This window comes from Mus musculus, chromosome 16, assembly GCF_000001635.26.
Source record: "Mus musculus strain C57BL/6J chromosome 16, GRCm38.p6 C57BL/6J".
Classification (NCBI taxonomy): domain Eukaryota; kingdom Metazoa; phylum Chordata; class Mammalia; order Rodentia; family Muridae; genus Mus; species Mus musculus.
In genome coordinates, this window is record NC_000082.6 from 65,736,868 (window position 1) to 65,755,686 (window position 18,819).

Here is an 18,819-nt window from a genome sequence, read left to right on the forward strand (position 1 = left end):
AGACCCTAGTTAAGACTGCTAGCAATGGGGGATATGGTGCCTAAACTTCCCATCCTCTGTAAACAAGCAATACATAAGGTGGAGGGATTAGGATACTAAAATAGCCACAAAAACTTAGACACATAATTTGTCCTGCCTACAAGATGTACAGGGATAAAAGATGGAGGAGAATTTGAGGGAAGAGCCAACCAATAGTAGGCACAGCTTGAGACTCATGAGAGGGAGCTCACTCCTGACACTTTTAATGATATTTTGCTATACTTACAGACACCACCCTAGCATAACTGTCATTACGGAGGCTTCACCAAGCAACTGAAGAAAACTGATGCAAGCTCTCACAACTAAACATTGAGTAGAGCTTGAGGAATCCTGTGGAAGAGGGGGAGGAAGGCTTGAAGGAGCCAGAGGTGCCAAGGACACCACAAGAAAACCTACATAGTCAACTAACCTGGATCCATGTGGGCTCATAGACTAGACTCCCAACTAGAACTAGAGAACATGCATGAGAACTATCTAGGCTCTCTGCATAATATGTAAGTAACCTCTGTGCAACTGGGTCATCATTTGGGACTCCTCAAGGGGGAGCAGGAATTCTCTCTGAGTATATTGCCTGCCTTGAGATCCCTGGTCTATCCTCAGTAGAGGAAGATGCCCCTAGTCTTACTGCATGTTGATGTGCCAAGACTGACTGATATCCAGGAGATGCCTCCCTGTTTCTAAGGAGAAGGGGAGGAAGGATGGAGTGGGAAGAGTCAGGAAAGAGGGAGGGGCAGGAAAGAAAGGATGGAGAAGTGGGATTGAGATGTAAAATAAATAACTTAACCAATTAAATAATTCTCACATGTTTCCTTTCTAATTCTTTTCATTTGAATAAACAATGGAGATATGTCAGTAAATATATAGTGGTCTGTTAGTTTTAAGTTTATTAGCCAAAAATTCTTTTGCCAGCCAGCTGTGGCTCTGCACACATTTAATCCCAGTAAAAGGCAGAGGTGTGCATTTCTCTGAATTTGAGGTCAGCCTTGTCTATGAAAGACCCACAACGTGACGACTCCCCTATGTTCTGACTCAAGTAGAAGGGGGAAATGAAAGTATAACAAAGTAAAAACAAAATTCTAGGCCTTTAGGCCCAGGCTTGGGAATGTGGCCTTTGTGAAGGTATGCTAATCATAAAACAGATAGTGACATTCCTCCACCCACCCGCTTCCTGGGTTCAAAGAGTGCTCATTCAAAGAAAGTCACTCTGACCATTGCCAGACATCTCTATGCAAATGTGCTATTGTTAGGGGCTCTTAGATACTGTCTTGAGAAATAACCCTCATAATTAACAGGTATTCCTCCTGACTCTTGTAACTTTGCACTTCCTTCTGACTCTAACTGGTATTTTTGGTATTTTCCAACAACATCCTTCCCACCTCCTTGAGTTGTGGTTTCTTCCTTGAAATACCCCCTTATCCAGCTACTCGGGTGCCACGGTCCTCTACCCCTGCGTGGTGTATGACCATGGGTCCGAGAGCGCTCTTGAATAAAAATCCTCTTGGAGTTTGCAGCAAGACCGTTTCTTGTGGGTGATTTTGGGGTGTCGCCTCTCCTGAGTCAGAACATGGGGAAGTCCTCACGTTATGGGTCTTTCATCTACAAGGTGAATTTCAGGACAGCCAGGGATACACAGAGAAACCTTGACTTGGGGTAGGGGGTGCAGAGAGAACTATTTTCTCTTGAGGCCAAGGTCATGGATTTTCTGGTCTTTTATTTCACAATACAAAAAATAAGAACTTTGGTGCCATCTACTCTAGCAGACCTCTCATAGTCTTAATATATTCCTAGGTAAACTATAACATTTGATTACATATTTAAAAAGTATTAGTAAATCTCAGAAGTTTAAGAAGTATTGTTTTGCTTTTTAAATATTGCTTCTCTTTGTGACTACTTAGAAAAGATCCAAGTGGTACAGTCTTTGAGGTCTTTTGTATGAAAGAGTGAGAAGAATCAATATTTAAATCATTTTGTCTGGAGACAAAATGTTTTGTGTATTAATTTCTTTTGAATTCTTTTTAGGCCCATGCTTTTTGCATTTATCAACCCATAGGCTTTTTTTCTTTTGTTTTATAACTTTTTTTCAGTATATTTTGATCATGGTTCCTCTCCTCCTACTCCTCCCAGAACCTCCCTAACCATGGAACTTCATGTTCTTCTCTCCACCAAAAAACCAAAATAGACTAAAAGTAAAAAACAAACAAACAAACAAACAAAAAAAGGAAAGAAAGAAACAAAACCAGCAAGACAAAGTAAGACTCTGTGTGTGTGTGTGTGTGTGTGTGTGTGTGTGTGTGTAACAGCAATTAATAAAAAAGACATGAAAAAAATAAGATGGGGTGACTTAGTTAGAATTACTATTACTGTTATGACATGCCAGGAGTTAAAGTATATTCTAGAGGAATGGGTTTATTTGGCTTACATAGCCTGAATTCCTGTCCCCTGGGAGAAGCCAAGGCCTGAACTGAAACAGAGCAGAAACCTGGAAGCAGGAGCTGATGCAGAGGTCATGGATGGATGCTGCTTACTGGCTTGCTTTCCAATGCTTGCTCAGCCTGTTTTCTTAAAGAACCCAGCACCATCAACCCAGGAATGATACCACTCACAATGGGCTGGGCCGTCCCTATCAATAGCTAATTAAATGCTTACAGACTTGCCTATAGCATGATCTTATAGAGGCATTTTCTCAGTTGAAGTTCTCTTCTCTCAGATGACTTTGGCTTTTGTCAAGTTGACATAAGACTGAACAGGGCAAGGAGAGTTTGGAGAGAGGAACAAAGCGAGAGATATGGTGCAAATATAATCTCAAAAAGTAAAAGAGATAATTTTTTAAAAAGGAAGTCCATCTTGTGTGGCACCTCATTGGTGAAAATTTGTGTTCCCCTTTCCCTACGAACAGTTCCTTAGTTAGGCATGGGCTTTGTGTCTACTTCCCCTTTCCAGGGATAGGATTTTTGTTTCTCTAGAATCTGTTCAGTGTGTCATCACATTCTCTATGATTTGCTATATGTGTCAATCGCTTTGTTCCTCTCTCCAAACTGAAAGATGGTTTGCTCTGATATATCCTGCCAATATGCTCCAGAACTGGTGTGAACCATGCCTTTCCTTGTGTTATTCTGAGAACAGTTATAATAAAAATAAGCAGTTTCAATAAATGAATCTATTTTGTCCATACTCCTTACACTGGTGCAATCACATGCTATTTAAGCCATTCCCAGAATCTACTCACCTACTTTGAAACATGGACAAAACGATTCTTTTGTTATTACTGTTTTTCAGAAATTATATAAGATTTAGTTGGATAATTTAATATTTCTCCATTATAGTGCCAGACTAACAGTTGACCATGATCAACTGTAGTATTTGATAATATCTGGGTAATACAATAATGCCCTGCTTGAAATACACAGTAAGATTTTTTTCTTCGTATGTATTTTATCATAGGGGTGAAATATGAAAATTGAGATTAATTTTTTCTTCAATTTTTGAACATCATTTATCTAAACATAAATCTACTAAAATACTTTCCTTTTAAATAGATTCTTCTCTCATACATTGACTCTTGAACAGTTTTACTCTCTTCTTTCTTCCTACCTCCCACAGGATGACATCCAAATCATTCATTGAATGGAGAGGTTGAGCTGGTGCCTGCATAGAGCCTTCACCTCTACATTCTACTCTGACATAAGAAGGTACTCTTCTAGAGACAAGAGCTCTGGGGTACTGGTTAGTTCATATTGTTGTTCCACATATAGGCTTGCAGTTCCCTTTAGCTCCTTGGGTACTTTCTCTAGCTCCTCCATTGGGGGCCATGTGACCCATCCAATAGCTGACTGTGAGCATCCACTTCTGTGTTTGCTAGGCCCCGGCATAGTCTCACAAGAGACAGCTATATCTGGGTCCTTACAGCAAAATCTTGCTAGTGTATGCAATGGTGTCAGCGTTTGGAAGCTGATTATGGGATAGATCCCTGGATATGGCAATCACTAGATGGTCCATCCTTTCGTCACAGCTCCAAATTTTGTCTCTGTAACTCCTTCCATGGGTGTTTTGTTCCCAATTCTAAAAAGGGGCAAAGTGTCCATACTTTGGTCTTCGTTCTTCTTGAGTTTCATGTGTTTAGCAAATTGTATCTTATATCTTGTGTATCCTAAGTTTCTGGGCTCTAACCAGTACCCCAGAGCTCTTGTCTCTAGCTGCATATGTATCAAAAGATGGCCTAGTCAGCCATCACTGGAAAGAGAGGCCCTTTGGACTTGCAAACTTTATATGCCCCAATACAGTGGAACGCCAGGGCCAAAAAGGGGTGGGGTGGGTGGGTAGGGGATTGGGGGGGTGGGTATGGGGGACTTTTGGGATAGCATTGGAAATGTAAAGGAGGAAAATACCTAATTAAAAAAAAAGAAAAAGAAAAAGAAAAAAAAGAAGGTACTCTGCAGGTTACAGAAAGAGAAAGCTTAACACCAATCCAGATGTTCAACCTTCAACCTACAATCTGTCCTGCCTACAAGATATGCTGGGGCAATGGTGACACAGAACTTGTAAGAGTGACCAATCAATGTCTAGTTTAACTTGAGGCTCACACCTCGAGAATGATCCCTACACTGACCAGATAGTTAGGAAACAGAGATTGGATAGCACAGTGATCTAGGGAAGCACCAAATAAAAACAAAAACAAAGAGACAAAGAGAGAGAGAGAGAGAGAGAGAGAGAGAGAGAGAGAGAGAGAGAGAGAGAGAGAGAGAGAGAGAGAGAGAGAGAGAGAGAGAGAGAGAGAGAGATGCAATGATATTCTGCTATGTTCATAGAGTGCCTCGTCCAGTTGTTATCAGAGAGGCTTCCTCCAGCAGCAGATGGGAGAAGGTACACAGACCTACAGCTAAGAGACAGTCTGAACTGGAGGTCTCCATTGGGTCTTCCATAGTTTGAATGAAAATGGTGCCCATAGACTCATAGGGAATACCATTATTGGAGCTGGAGTCTTATTGGAGTAGATGTGGCCTTATATGAGAAAGTTTGTTACTAGGGGTGGGATTTGAAGTTTCAGAAGCTCAAACCAGGCCCAATGTCACTCTCTCTTCCAGCTGAATGCCAATCTAGAAGTACAATCCTTGGCTTTCCAGTGTCATATCTGTCTGTGTGACACCATTTTTCCAGCCATGATGACAATGGACTAAACCTTTAAACTCTAAGCCAGCCTCAATTAAATGTTTTCCTTTATAAGAGTTGCCATGAGCATGTCTTTTCACTACAATGAAACTCTAAGACTAGGTTCTTCCCTTCAAAGATCAGGGAACCCCATGGAACAGGGGCAGGAAAAACTGTAGGAGTCAGAGTGGTTGGGGAACACCAGCAAAACAGGGCCCACATAATCAACTAAGTGGAGTTCATATGGGCTCACAGAGGCCCAGGTTTGCATGGGTCTTCAACAGGTCCTCTGAATATGTTTATTGCTGTTAGATTGGTGTTTTTATGGGACTCCTAACAGTGGGAACAGATATATCTCTGACTCTTTTGCCTGTTCTTGGGACTTTTTTCTACTCTTGGGTTGCTCTGTCTAGCCTGGATTCGATGGGCTTTTCCTTTGCCTTCCTGTATCTTGCGTTGTCATGTTGTGCTGTCATCTTTTGGTGGCCTGATGTTCGTTTCTTGGCTTGCTTGCTTTTTGAAGAGTCAATGAAGGGGGAAATATTCTTTTGAAGAATACATTAAAATTATATCATATGGCCCTAACAAAAATATATTAAAGAGCTTTGTCCATATTCATTTCATAAATATATGGAGAATGTCAAACCAGCAACTTTTGTGCTGTGTTATAGCCAGGTTTTATAGGAAAAACAAATGAGTTCATTAAGGAATTCCAGCTTCCAGAACTTCTATCTGATAGAAAAACATGGACTGACAGGTAAGAACATTTTCCTTGTTTCCAGAAAATGCTCGCATTGGAAGACACCAATGAAGTATAGCTAAGGCACATCTTTTAATTTATTTTATTTTGAGAAGGATATCCCACAGCTAGTATTGGCCATCTGAAGTTTGGATTTTGACAAGAAAACAAGTTGCTAACTATTAAGATCAGCCAGATAAGACTCTCAGTTCTTGGTCTACTTCTAGGAGGTAACAAAACCCAATTCTAAACATGTAAATTATTTATTTTAGCAGAAAAGATGGCCTGGGGGGTTCCTGGCTTTTGTTTAACTTCCTCACCCTACTTGCCCAATTCCAGATGTGCATGCAGGAAAGATTGTGAGCATGGAAAGTTACTGCATGTGTGACCACATTCTTGCTAAATGCCACTGAGTGAGCTGTTGGCTGAAGGAAGGACTGGTACTGGAATGTGGGAGAGAGTGTTAGAGAGGAAATACAGAATGCTGGTGGAAAGAATGCTACTTTGAGTACAAAGAAATCTCTGACTGACTCTGAACTTAGGGCCTGGAGGGTGGGAAAGCAGGAGACAGTCATGAAGCTTTGTTTTACATATGTATATTATGTATATGTATACATGGCGTGAAATATTATTTATATATTATATAATCAATTATATAATTAAATAATAGATTATATTATTTATGTTATATATGTAACAAAATTTCTGCCATCTATATGCACACACACACACACACACACACACACACACACACACAGGCACTGAAAACTACAACTAGTACTTAAGACAAAGTTTTCATGTCCTGGGATGGACATGAAAACTGAATTTTGGGGCTGGAGAGATGGCTTAGTTGTTAAGAGCACTGACTGCTCTTCCAAAGATACTGAGTTCAATTCCCAGCAATGACATGGTGGCTCACAACCATCTAAAATATGATCCAATTCCCTCTTATGGTGTGTCTGAAGACAGCTACAATGTACTCATATAAATAAATCTTTAAAGAAAAAAAAATTGATTTTAACAAATCTAAAACTATTTGACTTAAATGCTCGAAGGAATTTCATCACCATCAACTGTATAGCTCTACTTTCTATGATTACATATGCAAGTTGACCTCTTTTGAAAACTTCAAGTTCCTAAGACTGCCTGACTTACAGAGTAAGTGTCTGGCCCTGCAAGTTTCTGCTGTCACATCCCACTTTTGCATTCTTCACTGGCTAGTTTTTTGTCAACTTGACACAAATTAGTTATCAGTTAGAAGAGAGTCTGAATTGAAAAAAAAATACCTTCATAGATCTGGCTGTAAGGCAATTAGTGATTGATGGGTAAGGGTCCAAGCCATTACTGTCTATCCCTGGACCTGTGGTTCTGGGTTCTATAAGAAAGCAAGCTGAGCAAGCCCTGATGTGCAAGCCAGTAAGCAGTACTCCTCCACGGACTCTGCATCAGCTCTTGTCTCCAGGTTCCTGCCCTGCTTGAATTTTCATCCTGGCTTTCTTTAATGTGGAAGTGTAAGCTAAGTAAACCCTTTTCTTCCTCACCAACTTGCTTTTTGGTCAACATGTTTCATCACAGCAATAGTAACCCTAAGATGACCCCGTTCATCAAAATGAAATGATGAAGACTGCTTTGGAATGCTGCTATAAAAAAATAGAAACTGGTAAAAAATTGGGTATACAGAACTGAATCCAGAAATAATCTTCACTCAGTTACCTAAAGAATATATGTTGTTTTAACCATGCACTTATTCACTATTCAAGCATGTATTAAATGCCTACTATGTACCAGTCATATAATGGTTCTAAAAAAATATTAATGTGCCAACAAGAAAACATTCTCATTTACTATAAAAGTTGAAGCTTTATGGTATTAATATGTTGTGTTAGGGTGATATGGTAGGAGGATTTGTGCAAACCTCCTGTAGATGACATCCCTGAAATTATGAAGACAGCCAGACTGCAGGGACCATCTTCATCTGGAGCTACCTGTTTACCTTGGGTAAGGTAACTAAGTGCTAATTTAGCATTGCTGGTGTGACTTAACTATTTCTATTCTTTTGTCTAAAGACATACTGGACCAGGATAAACCAGGATTCTTCATTACACTTACCAGTAATTGATTCTCCAGACAGATACTGTGGAATTTTCTTCATTCATTTAAAAAAAAAAAAACACGATTAGTCATATGAGTTGAACTGTGCACAAAAGCTTGACGTTGGCTGCTTTTCTCTTTTGTTTTTGTTTTCTTTTTTTTTTTTTTTTTTTTTTTTTATAAATGTTGAAGTCTGGGTAATTTATAACAAGTAAAGATTTACTTGTATGTGATTTGCAGATATCTGGCCAATGGCATCTTTTTTTTTTTTTTTTTTTTTTTTTTTCCATTTTTTATTAGGTATTTAGCTCATTTACATTTCCAATGCTATACCAAAAGTCCCCCTTACCCACCCACCCCCACTCCCCTACCCACCCACTCCCCCCCTTTGGCCCTGGTGTTCCCCTGTACCGGGGCACACAAAGTCTGCGTGTCCAATGGGCCTCTCTTTCCAGTGATGGCCGACTAGGCCATCTTTTGATACATATGCAGCTAGAGTCAAGAGCTCAGGGGTACTGGTTAGTTCATAATGTTGTTCCACCTATAGGGTTGAAGATCCCTTTAGCTCCTTGGGTACTTTCTCTAGCTCCTCCATTGGGAGCCCTGTGATCCATCCATTAGCTGACTGTGAGCATCCACTTCTGTGTTTGCTAGGCCCCGGCATAGTCTCACAAGAGACAGCTACATCTGGGTCCTTTCGATAAAATCTTGCTAGTATATGCAATGGTGTCAGCGTTTGGATGCTGATTATGGGGTGGATCCCTGGATATGGCAGTCTCTACATGGTCCATCCTTTCATCTCAGCTCCAAACTTTGTTTCTGTAACTCCTTCCATGGGTGTTTTGTTCCCACTTCTAAGGAGGGGCATAGTGTCCACACTTCAGTCTTCATTTTTCTTGAGTTTCATGTGTTTAGGAAATTGTATCTTATATCGTGGGTATCCTAGGTTTTGGGCTAGTATCCACTTATCAGTGAGTACATATTGTGTGAGTTCCTTTGTGATTGTGTTACCTCACTCAGGATGATGCTCTCCAGGTCCATCCATTTGGCTAGGAATTTCATAAATTCATTCTTTTTAATAGCTGAGTAGTACTCCATTGTGTAGATGTACCACATTTTCTGTATCCATTCCTCTGTTGAGGGGCATCTGGGTTCTTTCCAGTTTCTGGCTATTATAAATAAGGCTGCTATGAACATAGTGGAGCATGTGTCCTTCTTACCAGTTGGGGCTTCTTCTGGATATATGCCCAGGAGAGGTATTGCTGGATCCTCCGGTAGTACTATGTCCAATTTTCTGAGGAACCGCCAGACTGATTTCCAGAGTGGTTGTACAAGCCTGCAATTCCACCAACAATGGAGGAGTGTTCCTCTTTCTCCACATCCTCGCCAGCATCTGCTGTCACCTGAATTTTTGATCTTAGCCATTCTCACTGGTGTGAGGTGGAATCTCAGGGTTGTTTTGATTTGCATTTCCCTGATGATTAAGGATGTTGAACATTTTTTCAGGTGCTTCTCTGCCATTCGGTATTCCTCAGGTGAGAATTCTTTGTTCAGTTCTGAGCCCCATTTTTTAAGGGGGTTATTTGATTTTCTGAGGTCCACCTTCTTGAGTTCTTTATATATGTTGGATATTAGTCCCCTATCTGATTTAGGATAGGTAAAGATCCTTTCCCAGTCTGTTGGTGGTCTTTTTGTCTTATAGACAGTGTCTTTTGCCTTGCAGAAACTTTGGAGTTTCATTAGGTCCCATTTGTCAATTCTCGATCTTACAGCACAAGCCATTGCTGTTCTGTTCAGGAATTTTTCCCCTGTGCCCATATCTTCAAGGCTTTTCCCCACTTTCTCCTCTATAAGTTTCAGTGTCTCTGGTTTTATGTGAAGTTCCTTGATCCACTTAGATTTGACCTTAGTACAAGGAGATAAGTATGGATCGATTCGCATTCTTCTACATGATAACAACCAGTTGTGCCAGCACCAATTGTTGAAAATGCTGTCTTTCTTCCACTGGATGGTTTTGGCTCCCTTGTCGAAGATCAAGTGACCATAGGTGTGTGGGTTCATTTCTGGGTCTTCAATTCTATTCCATTGGTCCACTTGTCTGTCTCTATACCAGTACCATGCAGTTTTTATCACAATTGCTCTGTAGTAAAGCTTTAGGTCAGGCATGGTGATTCCACCAGAGGTTCTTTTATCCTTGAGAAGAGTTTTTGCTATCCTCGGTTTTTTGTTATTCCAGATGAATTTGCAAATTGCTCCTTCTAATTCGTTGAAGAATTGAGTTGGAATTTTAATGGGGATTGCATTGAATCTGTAGATTGCTTTTGGCAAGATAGCCATTTTTACAATGTTGGTCCTGCCAATCCATGAGCATGGGAGATCTTTCCATCTTCTGAGATCTTCTTTAATTTCTTTCTTCAGGGACTTGAAGTTTTTATCATACAGATCTTTCACTTCCTTCGTTAGAGTCACGCCGAGATATTTTATATTATTTGTGGCTATTGAGAAGGGTGTTGTTTCCCTAATTTCTTTCTCAGCCTGTTTATTCTTTGTGTAGAGAAAGGCCATTGACTTGTTTGAGTTAATTTTATATCCAGCTACTTCACCGAAGCTGTTTATCAGGTTTAGGAGTTCTCTGTTGGAATTTTTAGGGTCACTTATATATACTATCATATCATCTGCAAAAAGTGATATTTTGACTTCCTCTTTTCCAATTTGTATCCCCTTGATCTCCTTTTGTTGTCGAATTGCTCTGGCTAATACTTCAAGTACTATGTTGAAAAGGTAGGGAGAAAGTGGGCAGCCTTGTCTAGTCCCTGATTTTAGTGGGATTGCTTCCAGCTTCTCTCCATTTACTTTGATGTTGGCTACTGGTTTGCTGTAGATTGCTTTTATCATGTTTAGGTATTGGCCTTGAATTCCTGATCTTTCCAGAACTTTTATCATGAATGGGTGTTGGATCTTGTCAAATGCTTTTTCTGCATCTAACGAGATGATCATGTGGTTTTTGTCTTTGAGTTTGTTTATATAATGGATTACATTGATGGATTTTCGTATATTAAACCATCCCTGCATCCCTGGAATAAAACCTACTTGGTCAGGATGGATGATTGCTTTAATGTGTTCTTGGATTCGGTTAGCGAGAATTTTATTAAGGATTTTTGCATCGATGTTCATAAGAGAAATTGGTCTGAAGTTCTCTATCTTTGTTGGATCTTTCTGTGGTTTAGGTATCAGAGTAATAGTGGCTTCATAAAATGAGTTGGGTAGAATACCTTCTACTTCTATCTTGTGAAAAAGTTTGTGCAGAACTGGAGTTAGATCTTCTTTGAAGGTCTGATAGAACTCTGCACTAAACCCGTCTGGTCCTGGGCTTTTTTTGGCTGGGAGACTATTAATAACTGCTTCTATTTCTTTAGGGGATATGGGACTGTTTAGAAGGTCAACTTGATCCTGATTCAACTTTGGTACCTGGTATCTGTTCAGAAATTTGTCCATTTCGTCCAGGTTTTCCAGTTTTGTTGAGTATAGCCTTTTGTAGAAGGATCTGATGGTGTTTTGGATTTCTTCAGGATCTGTTGTTATGTCTCCCTTTTCATTTCTGATTTTGTTAATTAGGATTTTGTCCCTGTGCCCTTTAGTGAGTCTAGCTAAGGGTTTATCTATCTTGTTGATTTTCTCAAAGAACCAACTCCTCGTTTGGTTAATTCTTTGAATAGTTCTTCTTGTTTCCACTTGGTTGATTTCACCCCTGAGTTTGATTATTTCCTGCCGTCTACTCCTCTTGGGTGAATTTGCTTCCTTTTTTTCTAGAGCTTTTAGATGTGTTGTCAAGCTGCTAGTATGTGCTCTCTCCCGTTTTTTCTTGAAGGCACTCATAGCTATGAGTTTCCCTCTTAGAAATGCTTTCATTGTGTCCCAAAGGTTTGGGTACGTTGTGGCTTCATTTTCATTAAACTCTAAAAAGTCTTTAATTTCTTTCTTTATTCCTTCCTTGACCAAGGTATCATTGAGAAGAGTGTTGTTCAGTTTCCATGTGAATGTTGGCTTTCTGTTATTTATTTTGTTATTGAAGATCAGCCTTAGTGCATGGTGATCTGATAGGATACATGGGACAATTTCAATATTTTTGAATCTGTTGAGGCCTGATTTGTGACCTATTATGTGGTCAATTTTGGAGAAGGTACCATGAGGTGCTGAGAAGAAGGTATATCCTTTTGTTTTAGGGAAAAATGTTCTGTAGATATCTGTCAGATCCATTTGTTTCATCACTTCTGTTAGTTTCAGTGTGTCCCTGTTTAGTTTCTGTTTCCATGATCTGTCCATTGGTGAAAGTGGTGTGTTGAAGTCTCCCACTATTATTGTGTGAGGTGCAATGTGTGCTTTGAGCTTTACTAAAGTTTCTTTAGTGAATGTGGCTGCTCTTGTATTTGGAGCATAGATATTCAGAATTGAGAGTTCCTCTTGGAGGATTTTACCTTTGATGAGAATGAAGTGTCCCTCCTTGTCTTTTTTGATGACTTTGGGTTGGAAGTCAATCTTATCAGATATTAGGATGGCTACTCCTGCTTGTTTCTTCATACCATTTGCTTGGAAAATTGTTTTCCAGCCTTTCATTCTGAGGTAGTGTCTATCTTTTTCTCTGAGATGAGTTTCCTGTAAGCAGCAAAATGTTGGGTCTTGTTTGTGTAGCCAGTTTGTTAGTCTATGTCTTTTTATTGGCGAGTTGAGACCATTGATGTTAAGAGATATTAAGGAAAAGTAATTGTTGCTTCCTGTTATTTTAGTTGTTAAAGGTGGCATTCTGTTCTTGTGGCTGTCTTCTTTTAGGTTTGTTGAGGGATTACCTTCTTGTTTTTTCTAGGGCGTTGTTCCCGTTCTTGTATTGGTTTTTTTCTGTTATTATCCTTTGAAGGGCTGGATTCGTGGAGAGATAATGCGTGAATTTGGTTTTGTCGTGGAATACTTTGGTTTCTCCCTCTATGATAATTGAGAGTTTGGCTGGGTATAGTAGCCTGGGCTGCAGTTTGTGTTCTCTTAGTGTCTGTATAACATCTGTCCAGGCTCTTCTGGCTTTCATAGTCTCTGGTGAAAAATCTGGTGTAATTCTGATAGGCTTGCCTTTATATGTTACTTGACCTTTTTCCCTTACTGCTTTTAGTATTCTATCTTTATTTAGTGCATTTGATGTTCTGATTATTATGTGTCGGGAGGAATTTCTTTTCTGGTCCAGTCTATTTGGAGTTCTGTAGGCTTCTTGTATGTTCATATGCATCTCATTCTTTAGATTTGGGAAGTTTTCTTCAATAATTTTGTTGAAGATGTTTGCTGGACCTTTGAGTTGAAAATCTTCATTCTCATCCACTCCTATTATCCGTACGTTTGGTCTTCTTATTGTGTCCTGGATTTCCTGGATATTTTGAGTTAGGATCTTTTTGCATTTTCCATTTTCTTTGATTGTTGTGCCGATGTTCTCTATGGAATCTTCTGCACCTGAGATTCTCTCTTCCATCTCTTGTATTCTGTTGCTGATGCTCAAATCTATGGTTCCAGATTACTTTCCTAGGGTTTCTATCTCTAGAGTTGCCTCGCTTTGAGTTTTCTTTATTGTGTCTACTTCCCTTTTTAGGTCTAGTATGGTTTTGTTCATTTCCATCACCTGTTTGTATGTTTTTTCCTCTTTTTCTGTAAGGACTTCTACCTGTTTGATTGTGTTTTCCTGTTTTTCTTTAAGGACTTGTAACTCTTTAGCAGTGTTCTCCTGTATTTCTTTAAGTGATTTATTAAAGTCCTTCTTGATGTCCTCTACCATCATCATGAGATATGCTTTTAAATCTAGGTCTAGGTTCTCAGGTGTGTTGGGGTTCCCTGGACTGGGCGAAGTGGGTGTGCTGGGTTCTGGTGATGGTGAGTGGTCTTGGTTCCTGTTAGTAAGATTCCTCCGTTTACCTTTCGCCATCTGGTAATCTCTGGAGTTAGTAGTTATAGTTGACTCTGTTTAGAGATTGTTCTTCTGGTGATTCTGTTACCGTCTATCAGCAGACCTGGGAGACAGATTCTCTCCTCTGAGTTTCAGTGCTCAGAGCACTCTCTGCTGGCAAGCTCTCTTACAGGGAAGGTGCGCAGATATCTTGTATTTGGACCTCCTCCTGGCCGAAGAAGAAGGCCCAAAACAGGACCTTTCTCAGACACTGTGTTGCTTTGGCAGTTCCCAGGTGGTACAGACTCTCACCTAAGCAGACTAAATTCCTAAGTTCCTTGGAGTCCCGGGACCAAGATGGCGACCGCTGCTGCTGTGGCTTAGGTCGCCTCCCCAGCCGGGCGGGCACCTGTCCTCTGGTCCGGAAGGTGGCCGTCTGTCCCAGGCCCACACAGGGTGCTGCCTCAGCGCCTCTGTGCTTCTGCCTGTTCCAGAAGCTGTCAGGTTCTCTGGCGCTCCCTCTCACCTGTTCAGACTAATTTCCTAAGTTCGGCGGGTCCCGGACCAAGATGGCGACCGCTGCTGCTGTGGCTTAGGCCGCCTCCCCAGCCGGGTGGGCACCTGTCCTCTGGTCCGGAAGGTGGCCGGCTGTCCCCGGCCCACGCAGGGTGCTGCCTCAGCGCCTCTTCGCCTCTGTGCTTCCGCCTGTTCCAGAAGCTGTCAGGTTCTCTGGCGCACCCTCTCACCTGTTCAGACTAATTTCCTAAGTTCGGCGGGTCCCGGACCAAGATGGCGACTGTTTTTGTTTTCTTAATAAAACTAAAGTTTGTGTTATGGACTGTGATGCATAGCATGCAGGTACTGATATTCAGGAAGATATTCCTAGAATATCATGAATAATTAAAATGATAATATGTAAATATGGATTATTTGAGGATATATATTTGTCCTAGGCACAAAGACATGTGTTGATATCCTTGTTTTGAAAGCACAATTTTGCGCATCACTTTCGGTTTTTTGGACAGAATTAAGTGCAGCCACCGGCTTCTACATTGTCTTATGTTCCACGGGGTTGCCTTTGCTCTGCTATCCTCGTTTAGTATTACCTAGGAGAGATTTCAAACTTCTGCTCATTACTTTTTTTTGGCTCCTAACAGAAGTTTATAGGGGATAGCAAAATCCTGAGCCAAGAAATTTAGTGACAGGAGAGGTCAACTACAGGAGGGTGTGGTTGTCTGTGTTTAAGTCATTATAGTCCACATGTGGAAAGGGCTGACACTGCAAGGTGAAGAAAAAGTGTGCCTATATGCTGATGGTTTTCCCATAGCATGGTCTTGTCATTTTCTCATGATCCTAAGAAAGATGCATGGAGGGGGAGGGGTGTGGGGAGGAAGAAAGAAAAGAGAATATTGTTCACATGAAGAAAAAAAAAGAAATCTGGCCCATGTATCTAAAGTGTATAGAATAAGTCATAACCATAAATTTAAAAATCATAACCAATAAGTAAGCATACCTTGAGTGGCTTAAGTAGCATAAAGGCAACCTTTGCAAGCTGACATAGAATACCAAAAAAAAAAAAAAGAAGGACTGGCTTTCATGACAGCCATGTAAAGATTCTCCTCATATTTTTTTTTTTTGTAAGATCTAGTTCCAAAGCAGTTTGATCTCATTAAAATTATGAAATTTGAAAGAAATATTTTCCTAAAATAGTCAAATAATAAAAAGTTGGCAGAGCCTAAAGGTGAATGTAGGCACATCATCATGAATATTTTAACTATCATTTGTAGACTGTATTCAATATTCCATGCATCTTGCCAGATGTTTTACTCTGTTACTGTTATATCACTGGCCCATTGTTGTTCCTAGGCGTTTATTTAATCATGGACTCAACAAGCATTACACAAGCTTTCCTCTACATAAATTACAGTTAAGCTCTGGGTCTACCGAAGAGACGAAGCAAAGTATCTTTGTGCAATCCATAGTTCTGGAAAACACTACATACTATATTTTACACATTAAAACAATAGGAGGCAAATATCTATTAGTACTCACATTGAAAACACGAAACCTGTGATTTCTAGGTCAGTAGGATCAAAGAAACTACCTGGTTGTAGGGCCTTGAGATTTTGCACAAATTTTATCGGATAATTGGTTAGTTTGAAGAGAAGTGTGGATTTGTAGTGAGTTAGGCAAATGCTGACAATCAAAAGTTACTGGTGGCTTTATTCCTGATTATTCAAAGTCTAAGTGAGAAAATAAAAAAGACAGAGAGACAGATAGAGAGAGACAGAGAGAGACAGGCAGAAAAGAAGGGGATAGAAAAAAAGAAAAAAAAACAGTTAATTGAAAGGAGACCATGATTACTAATCCCTATCTGTAATCTCAACAGTTGATAGGAGAATTGCTGTGAGTTTGAGACTAGCTGGGCAGTGGTGCGTGCCTTTAATCCCAGCACTTAGGAGGCAGAGGCAGGCAGATTTCTGAGTTCAATGCCAGCCTGGTCTACAGAGTGAGTTTCAGGACAGCCAAGACTATACAGAGAAACATTGTCTCAAAAAACCAAAAAGAAAAACAAACAAACAAACAAACAAAAAAGGAGACTAGCCTGAGCTAGATTTAAACCCTGTCTTAAAGCAAAACAAAATAAATACAAATTCATAGCAAATATGGATCAGATGTATAGGTAAGCCAATGATATTTTTTACTAAAATATATTTATTTTCAAATAAAATTGAAATAATTTGAAAATAAATTAGTATATAAACTTTTGATAAAAAGTTAAAAATATAATGTCTTTTAAATATTTCAATCCACTTAGTGATTGATCTCTAATATTAAAAACATGAATGTATGGATATTTAAAAATTTGTTTGGACTTTATGACATGGCATGATAGTTGCAATGTTGAAAAATATATTTTCAAAAACTTTTAGATATTAAAAAATGTTACATATAACTTATTAAATTGTGAAAATGTATTGCAGTCAAATGGAAAAAAATTAGCCATATTTCATGGAAAGAAGAATTACTTGGAAAAGAATATACACAAACACTGCATTTTTAGTAAAATTAAGTCCATGTGCAATACTGTTTTCCAAAATATAGAAACTGAACCATCTCTTCTGGACATAAATTAAACGCAGAAGAGGAAAATAGTTCCTATTCTACCCTATTTCTCTTTATGGTTTATATAAAACTAATTTTAAAGTCTTTTTATTTTATTGTAATTGCTTACTGACATTAAATAGAAGCATATTTCTGCCTCAAGTGTTGTTGATAGTTTTAAAGTAACTCTTATATAAAACATATTAATGTAATCGATTTTTGGAAACCATTTTTTTTTATGTTCTGGCATTAGACCATAATTGAAGTATGCATTTACTCTTAACTAAAATAAAAATGATGATCTGTAAGCATTGAACTTAGGAAGGGCTTTGTCATGCTATGGTAATAATCCCCCAATCTGATCAACAAGAAGTTGTTCACTCTTTGTCCATCACAGGACTGAGTGGAGCACACTGCATTCTTTCTACACTTTGTTTCCATCACCCCGAAGAGGCAAGAAAAAGGAACCTGTGACATTGCACGGCCCTGCATTTTGCTGCTGTTGTTGTTGTTAAAGCTAAATGACTATGGGACTTTTCAGCCTGACCAAAGCATGAGTGGAACAACAGAACATTTATGAACAGTCCTAATGACTTCCAGAAGAAAGAACTCTGAGTTCACCAAGCTCACACTCACTTTAAAGGTATAGAAAATTATTCTCAGCAAAAGGAAGGAGAGGGAGGAAGACAAATGTTAGTAACTAATAAAAAAAATTCCAGTCATAACCCAATGTTTGTTTGGTTCATTCTTAATACTTTTATTAAAGACTCCTATGTGCCATTTTGATGTTAAGATTCTGAAAACAGAATAAAGAACAGGATGGGGTGAAGGGTACGAGACAGCAAGATGGAAAGAGCAATTAACAGTTCTATGAGCATTAACAGGCAAGTTGGCAGAGAAGAGATTAGTTAAGTGTTTCTACCTGGAGGAAAATTGAAGATTCAGACGTCAAAAGATAGAAAAATGAGGTTTCAGGTAGCCAAAGAGAATCAGCAGAGACATGAAATGGGATTATGTTTTTTTGAGACACATAGCGATTAGCATTGACAGGTTCTAAGGCATATGCAGAAAGTTCTGCCTGACTTCAGAAATAAGACAACTATTACTGCAGGAACATTAAGCACTTAGACCATATTTATACCTTTACTAATAGAGGAATGGTCTTGATATTTCAGTAAAACACTATTACAAATCTGTTGGATGTTAATTTACGTCTTAGTTCTCCCAAAATTGTTCTGGAGACTTATGTACTGAACCTATTTGCCTGTATTGGTTACAGGCAAAGTAATCAGATAAATCTGTCACCTGTCATTAGATTTTCTCTTATTCCACATCCTAGAATGAATGAACAGGTGACTCCGAGAACCAATAAGTTTAGATCCAAACTGGTAGTCCCCAAACATGGCTCATCAGAGAGGAAATGAATAACCTGGGGCTTACGCCACTGGATTCTTCATTGGATACAGCACATGATGGAAAGCAACTTAGAGACGAAAGGTTTTTCATCTTACACTAGATCACTGAAGTCAGAGCAGGAAGTCAAGGAAGGATCTGAAGGTAGGAATCATTGCAGACACCACAGAGGAGTGCTGTTTACTGGCTTGCCCTTCAAGACTTGCTCAGGATACCTTTTTATCCAATCAAGGACTAACTCCCTAGGCTGACGACTCTCACACTTGGCTGGATCCTTCCTCCTCTATTAAGAAAATGCATCACAGGATTGTCCACAGCCAAAATAATCATGAACGTTTTCTCAGTTGATATTCCATCTCCCCAGATGGCA

At 39.4% G+C, this 18,819-nt stretch overlaps 1 long non-coding RNA gene across 1 annotated transcript; it reads left to right on the top strand.

The window, feature by feature from the left end:
• Window positions 1–466: 466 nt before the first annotated feature.
• Window positions 467–17,489, top strand: Gm41470. Its single transcript, XR_876147.1, has 3 exons — window positions 467–533; window positions 3,640–3,728; window positions 17,434–17,489. It is a non-coding gene; the product is annotated as a predicted gene, 41470 (long non-coding RNA).
• The last annotated feature ends 1,330 nt before the right edge of the window (window positions 17,490–18,819 follow it).